Here is an 8,298-nt window from a genome sequence, read left to right as displayed (position 1 = left end):
TTATTTTTGTTGACTTCATAAGCAATGTCAGAATCCTCATGAAGATCTAATACTGACAAAGGTTTTAAAAGAGGGATGTATGCAAAAATCTTATCCTGGGCATATTGTCTAGCCAACTTCTTCAGTTTTCTGCTTAGGAAAGCACCATACAATGTCAAAACAAACACCTCCCCACCTCTCTTCCCCCTAAAAAAGCAGACAGTGAAATCTAATTATACCGTGGGTACACAGAGGTTTTACACTGCATGGTTTAACCCTTGTCAGCAACAAGTCCCACACAGCAGCTCACTCAATGCCCCCTGGTGGAATAGGGAAGATAATCTGAAGGTTAAAAGAGAAAACCCGTGGGTTCAGATAGAATGTCCAGTAAAGCAAAAGCCCCCCATGCATACAAAGCAAAACAAAGAATTCATTCATTATTTTCCATCAGTCTGCAGATGTTCAGCCATCTCCAAGAAAGCAGGGGTCCATCATGCATAATGGTTATTTGGGAAGACAAACACCATCACTCTGAATGTCACCCCCTTCCTTCTTCTTCCCCCCCAACTTTGTATACTGAGCATGTTGTCATATATTATGGAATATCCCTTTTTTTTTTTGGTTGGGGCCAGATTTTCTGGCTGTGTACCCTCCTTGAGGGTATCCCCAACCTACTCACTGTCAGTGCAGTATGAGAAACTGAAAAGTCCTAGACATATTGTAAGCACTGCTTAAAATTTCATTTTAATATCCATAATGGCGGTCAGATACATCTAAAGTTGTGCTACACCGTGGGATTTGATTACTCCAATTGCACCCATGAATAAAATTTTCATGTGTAAGTTTTCAAGTACAAATATAAATATTGAAAATTGAGACAGAATGCTTCTTTTTAAGTATATGGTAGTTTCTTGGTAAATTTCTGCTGGTATTAAACATAAACCGGTTCATTAAAACATACTAAATGTTTTGGTAACCTGAATCTCAAAATAAATGATAACAAGGCAAACGAAGCATGGGTTTCCTGAGAAACCACAAAGAGGAAAGGAGCATATGTAATTAAATATCCTCTAATTTCTTTTTTTTTAACGACTTCTCATGTATTCTTTTAGATACTTCTTCTGGCTTATTGGTTAGCTTGTTTTCCACAGAGAAACAACTTTCTCAGGGATTCATTAATTTCCAAGGTGGAAAATGAAACTGTTCTTGTTAAGGAGAAAAAATTTAGAAATACTTACATGAATATAGTTTTTATATCCACAACAGTTCTGTATAAATTTTAAGTATCTACAGTGGCTCAGCAAATACAATATTCTTGTTTCTTCAGAGACAGTCATTACTAATGCAAAAGATACAGACTCATATATAATGGCATGTACAATGGTGATAATCCCAGCTGGTGTATACAAGTGGATTCTTTCTGCCTAGAGGATTCAAAAACATCTCTGTATTTCAATCCAGGCTGTGAATTCTTATAGTTCCCTGTCTTTCGTGTCAAAACAGGCAACAGAAGAGATTTTCTAACATACTAAAATGCATCCAAAACTTGTCCTGCCCCATAGGTAGCCAGCAACTGTATATCCATAGTGCTTAGTCTCACACTAGCACTTGAGGCTTCTAAACTTGAGTAGTTTTTATGGCCCAAATTATTAGTAGGGTAAATGGAAAAGAATGAAGTTTTGTGAGAGTGTGAGAATATTTTGTATGCCATCCATTCATGGCCTCAGTTCAGTATGGACAGAAATTCAAAATTTTGGACAAATTTCTACCTATAACAACATGGTTTTGGCTTGGAGAATCCAACAAATTATTGAAGTACTTAAAATGTTCCCTGTGAATCTGCTATAAAAAATCAAGACAAAATAAAAGTTTTACAAAAAGCTTTTATTCTTCTTTCTTCTTACAAAGAATTATTTACAGATCATATTACAGTAATAAGGGCCAGAAACAGCCATCTCTGTGCTTGTCATCTCTGCAATATATTCATATTATTAGAAGTTACATAAAACAACCCAGCTGGAAATCAGAGCTGGAGAAGAACACACTTGCTCGGTAACTAGAGTTCCTTTTAGAAAGAACATAAAAAGTGTGCACTGATACCTGCAGACTTCTCATTAGTTTCCAGGTAAATACTTACTGTTTTTAAGCTCAGATGCATAACGAGACAAAACAAATAGCATTCTCATGAGTTTTGTGCTCTTCAGAGAACACTCAAACCAACTTCCTGCCTGTCTACAAAATCACACCTGCACATCTGATTCCATGTTACTGTGATTATTTTACATCTACAGCATTTTTTATTATTATTTTGGAATTTTATTTTAGATGACTTAAAATGCACCAAAACTGCTTAGGCTAGATCCATCTTTTGTTCACAGTAAGAAAGATTAGAGGGCAAGTTAACGAGTCTATCATCCTCATTTTCAAAATCTGAGTACTCTGCAGTTGCATTTTCCAAATTCGTGTTCCAGAGAATAAACTGGTTTGGTATGGGTTTTTTTCCTGTGTTCGGTTGGTTGGTTGGTTTGTTTTGCTTTGGTTTTGTTTGTTTGGTTGGTTTTGTTTTTTTTTTTAAGGTCTAGTATAGAAAGTATGTTACATAGTATGTAACCTTCAGGAACTGTGTGGCTTAAATTAGCAAATCTGCTTGCTGGTGGGGTTTCTTAGAAGTTTTAAGGAAATAGGTTATGTTTCTTAGAATGGTGTTTCCTTAAGTTCTGATTTACTTAGCTGTTTTTGTTTATTTTCCTGTATTACTTCTTTGAAGACAAAACTGAAACTACTTAATCTTTTTGCTTACTTGACATTACATAGTATGAATGAGAATGAGGCAGTTTAAGAAAACCACATGTGAACTGTAATTGAGCTTAAGGAAATATTGGAGATAGATATTTTAAGTTCTTCTACAAAAAGCCTTATTTAACTCTGAGTGTTAATAATAATGAAGAGCAAGTGCAATGCTGAGGATCTTTGAAAGGTCATGGATAAATTTTAAATTACTTTAAAATTGTATATATAGGTTGCAGAAACGTTGGCACAAATGTAGTAAGAAAGGGATGAGTCTACAAAATCAGACTTAAATTAAAAGGAAAACTGCCTTAGTAGTACTTATAATGTAGTTGTTCGTTGATATGGAGAAGAACAGGCAGGAGATGGGATACAACTGTCTCAAAGAAGGAAAAGGATCCTGGGTCAGGAGTTAGGAGCACTCATAGAAAGGTCTTTAAACTATACTTGAAGGATGGGGGTAAAACTGTGCTTACTAGAGAGGAGCCTGGGTATGGAACACCAGGACTAGTGGGACAGTGTAGCAGTAAGGTCCTGCTGTTGGCTGTCTCAGTGGAGATGAGGGATAACAGGCTGGCAGCTATGGAGTAATCTGAGAGCTGTCTGGTGGGAGTTAGGGCTTCTCCCTTCAAAAAGGTGGCAGGACCATTAACCCAGGTGATGTGCATCTATACCAATGAGCGCAGTATGGGAAAAAAACACGATAACCTAGAGATCTGTGTGTGATCATAGGGCCATGATCTCATTGAGTGAGTCTCATAGTGAAACATGGTGGGATAGCTCAAATGATTGGAATGCTGTCGTGGCTGGCTACATACTGTTTAGGAAATATAAATCATCAAAGCAGGGTGGAGGAGCGGCTCTTTTTGTGAAAGAGCACCTGGAATTTATTGACCTTTGCCTGGGACAGAGGAAGAATGTGGCAAAAGTTTGTGGGTGACATGAGTGACATGAGTGACACTGTTGCGAGTGTTTACTACAGGCCACCTGATCAGGATCATTAATGAAGATATTGAACAGGACTGGCCACAGAACTGAGCCCTGGGGAACACCATTGGTGACCGGCTGCCAACTGGGTTTACTTCTCTGGGCCCTGCCATGCAGCTAGATTTTGACCCAGTGAAGAGTATATGTGTCTATGCCATGAGCTGCCAGCTGCTCTAGAAGAATGCTGTGAGAGATGCTGTCAAAGGCTTTACTGAAGCCCAGGTAGACAATGTTCACAGCCTTTCCTTTGTCCACTGGGTGGGTCACCTGGTCACAGAATGAGATCAGATTGGTCAATTGGACTTGCCTTTCCTGAACCCATGCTGGCTGCACCTGATCTCCTGACTGCACTTTCCATTTGAGCGTGCTCAATATGAACCACTCCGTAACTTTTTCAGGCACAAATGCCAGGCTAACAGGCAGTAGTAGTTCCCTGAATCTGCATGTACCTGACTAGAACTAGTTGAAGCCATCTTCATTCCCAGTACTAAAAAGCATTTAAAGACCAGCCTGTATTTATTCTTGATTAATCAAGCTCAGTCTTCTTTTCAGATAGGTATTTTAGTCTTCCTGTTGATGGAAGAGAAGTTCCTGGAAGCAATATGTGAATGAAGATTCATTCTTTCTTGAGGCAAGGAAGAGGACTTTGTCTAGGACTTCTCAGTGCCTGTAAAAAGTGGCTTTGCAGTGGGAGAAGAACCCAGATAACAGAGTGTTCTGCTTGTAAGCCTAATCTTTCCTATCAAGAATATTTTCTGGGCTTGGCTTGATAAATCATGTTCTCTTTGCACACAATTTTCACACATTTATATTGCACATTTATATTTTTTCACTATATTGCACACAATACAATTTCTGCAGATGGTGTGAGGAACACAGTAGTGTTCAGTACCCTCTTATGAGAAGCAAGATGTTTATTTGCTGTAAATTTTGGAGGACTTTAAATCTAGAGCTCTTAATTTTTCTGTGCATGCCTTATGTACTGAATTTTTGCATAAGAAGAAATGAGTTCCTTGGCATTTGACAAGTCAGTTTTTCTTTTGTTTTGATTGATTTCTGCAAGTGACTTTTGCAGCCTGTGTGTGATATACAGGATTGCTATTGACATTTTAGGAGATTTCCTTCCACGTTTCAGCAGGATGGGTTCAGACATCCTACTGAGCACTGATGAAGCTGAGGCAGTTTGGCAAGTAAACAGGAAGAGGAATGAAGTTAGAGGGGATTTGCAGGATTACAGTAAATTCTGATTTGTTCTGCTGTTGGCTTTCTACTTTCATACAGAATTCCCCACAGAGAAATTATGTTGATTAGTAACAAAAACCTATGATGAACTTCTCCTCCAAGAACTTGGAACACTATTGTGGGAATAAAAGTACTCTTCAGAGCATGTTTTCAATTGTGCATAAATGAAGCCATGTTATTTAATTGCCAGCCCAGCATTAAACTGTGACAGTGTTCTGTGAGAAGGTTTTGGATTACTTGTTCATCATCACACCTTGGGAGGCTGTGCTGACTCTGGCTGAAATTAAATTAGCTTTCTTCATAGGAACTCTTTTCATTTATGACTAAAATAGTACTGAAAACACAGCAATGTTTAGGCTGTTACTGAGCCATATAGGCTTTATTTTTCCCAATCTGCCACTCCAGTGAGTAAATGGGGAGTCCACAAAATCTTGGGAGGGAACATTACCAGGACAGATGACAGCTAACCAAACTGATATCCCACACCATATGAGGTCGTGCTCATTAATAAAACTGGGGTGAAGGGTTTTTCTTGGGAGGTAATCATTGGAAAATGGATGAGCATTGGTCTACTTGTAGGAGGTGATGAGTACATCACTTAGTTGTAGTATATGTTTCCTATCAACCTTTCTCTCTCCTTATTAAACTGTCTTTTTCTTGACCCATGATTTATCTGACTTTCACTTTTCCTATTTTGTCCCCCATCCCCATGACAGTGGGGAGTGAGTGAGTGAGTGACTGCGTAGTGCTTAGCTGCTGGCTGGGGCCAACCCACCACAGAGGCTCTGTCCTGTGCAGAAAAGAAGGCAGATTTCTGACTTCATAAACACAGGAAAACAGTGAGAATGATGGAGCCTGGTTCATCTCAGAGACTTCTAACTGGATGAAGAGATAAGCTGTGGCTCACAACATTTTATTTATTTTGTTTAACCCTGCAATGCTTTAATGCAAATACATGAATGGTCTCTAAATTATGCATCAGAAGGGGTGTATTATGTCTAAGGAGACCATTCTGGACTACAACCCTTTACAGACCACTTCAGTGGGAAGAATGGTTTTGTTACCTTCTTCCATGTACTTCTCATTTATTTCTGGTTTTTAAACAGGAGTTTCACTCTGCTCATGGCAACAGTTTTATAGAGATATTATATAGATGAGTTGTCAAATCAATATGCTGTTTCAAAAGATCTGAGCCCTGTCAGGACTGTGTCCTCTCCATAACCATCAAGAGAGAACTCAAGCACCTCTGTCAGCTTGGGCTGCAGAGCTCTCACATCCAGATAAGCAACAACTCAGACAAATTCCTATCCACAGCATCTGTCATTGAATATCTCTGGTCAGCAGTTAAATCAGTTTTTGAGTTCACTTACCATGATTACATATGAAATTTAGCAATTTCTGTCACATTATCTGGACCGAGATTGTTAAATAAACTATGTGATCTGAAATAACTGAAGTCAAGTCACTACAATTGCAATTATAAAAATCAGTCCTGAAAGTAAAATAAATCACTTAACAGTTGTGGAGCAGCATTGTTAAGAACAATCATCATTCATTGGTGAGGTAAATCCAGCAAACCCAAAAAAAGATAAACAGAATGTCTTCAAATTTGTCCTCTTAAGAGCTAAAGTGTAGTGTCTTGTTGGACTGCATTTGAAATATTTGAATACATTTCATTAGTTATTTAGAAATCTCCCTTAATTTAATGTAATTTATTTTTTGTAATTTAAGACTGAGAAATTAAATTAAACTATGAAATGTTAGATTGTTATTTATATGTACAAAGAAATATTAAATACAAATAGCAGAAAAAGAGGACATAAAAACTCCAGTTTGCCTCCTCTTTGTATCTCTTTTTCTTCACAGAAAGCAAGTGAATTACATACTGCAGAAGAATGGTAGAAACTATACTAAAAGTTTTGGTATTGATTGGTTTTTTTCCTTATTAAGTTTGTAGTCTTATTTCTGCTGATGTCAGCATGCAGAACATTAAGTTTCTATTTAATCATTCTGAAACAACTTAAATAAACTCAAGCTACAATTCTTCACTTGTACTGCTGTGTCATGCATTTTTCGTTAGAGGTTTCTGCCATGAAAGTTCAGCTGTAATCGGATATGTAGTACAAGCATAACTGGAAGAGTAATGAACAGAAAGGGTGATAAAGACCAAACTTCAAAGTAACTCAAAGAGGTCAAAGCAGCAGGGGTTGAAAACAACATGAGCATCATGAATACTATTAAATATATTGTCCTGACTTCATTAGCTACAGATTGAAAATGAACTTCAAGGACAAAAATAAAAAAGTAACTATCTACAGCAGGCATGTTACCAAATAATCCAAGACATTCTGTTAAGACATAATTATTTCTTATCTCTCCTAGTGATTCCATTTCCTCCACACACACCTTGGTAGCTTCAGAGAAAATAGGGGATTAGCTTATGCCTCTTGACTTTTTATGCTTTTTAATAGAGGTATGACGTAGTAAAGCATGCATGTGCTAATAAATTTCCAATATTTAACACAAGAAATGACCTATAACATTGCAACACATAACTAGAAAGCAGTAGGCTGCACTCTTGAATACTGGACTAACAGTGACCACTCATACAGCCAGACAGTCACTACATTCCACTTTCTCTTTCTTTATGTGCTCTCAGGACTTAGGGAAGTAGCCAGGATGGCTAATAAAGTTATCATCTTTACACAGTAATGAAACATTTTTTTTTTTAAATATAGACTAAGCCAAACTGTATCATCATCACTGACATCAATCAGTGTTAGTGTCCCTGTTAAAGATAAAAGTGCCTAAGTACTACATAAAGGTGTGAACTGCATAAAGGTGCAGAATTGAAGCAAACATAAAATTAAAACAACTAAAATCTGAAGAAGTCATAAAATATGAATAGATTTATGCATATGGAATGTCAAAAAAGAACTATCTTCATCTATGCAATTTGGAAAAATAGAACGGAGGGAATGGTCATTTGAAGATCAAATAAATCAGCAATACAATTATAATAAGAAAATCAGATTGGTCAAACTGGGGTAGTAACCTTTTCCAGCACTGGCATAATATGATACCCCAGCAAAACATTAAGGAACAGACCTGGTTGTGTGACTCCCCCCTGATGTTAATCAAGTACCATTAAGGGCTTACTGAGCTAGATGTGATTCCTTTGTATTATCTAAACTACAAATTATTAGGTTTTCATTAATTTTTCAAGACTCCTTTTCATCCTACATAAACTCTGGTCCTCCATAACTCTCTGAGCTATTCATCATGGGAAGATTCACCATAATT

The sequence above is a fragment of the Heliangelus exortis genome, chromosome 2 (assembly GCF_036169615.1).
Source record: "Heliangelus exortis chromosome 2, bHelExo1.hap1, whole genome shotgun sequence".
Taxonomy (NCBI): domain Eukaryota; kingdom Metazoa; phylum Chordata; class Aves; order Apodiformes; family Trochilidae; genus Heliangelus; species Heliangelus exortis.
This window is presented reverse-complemented; position numbering follows the sequence as displayed.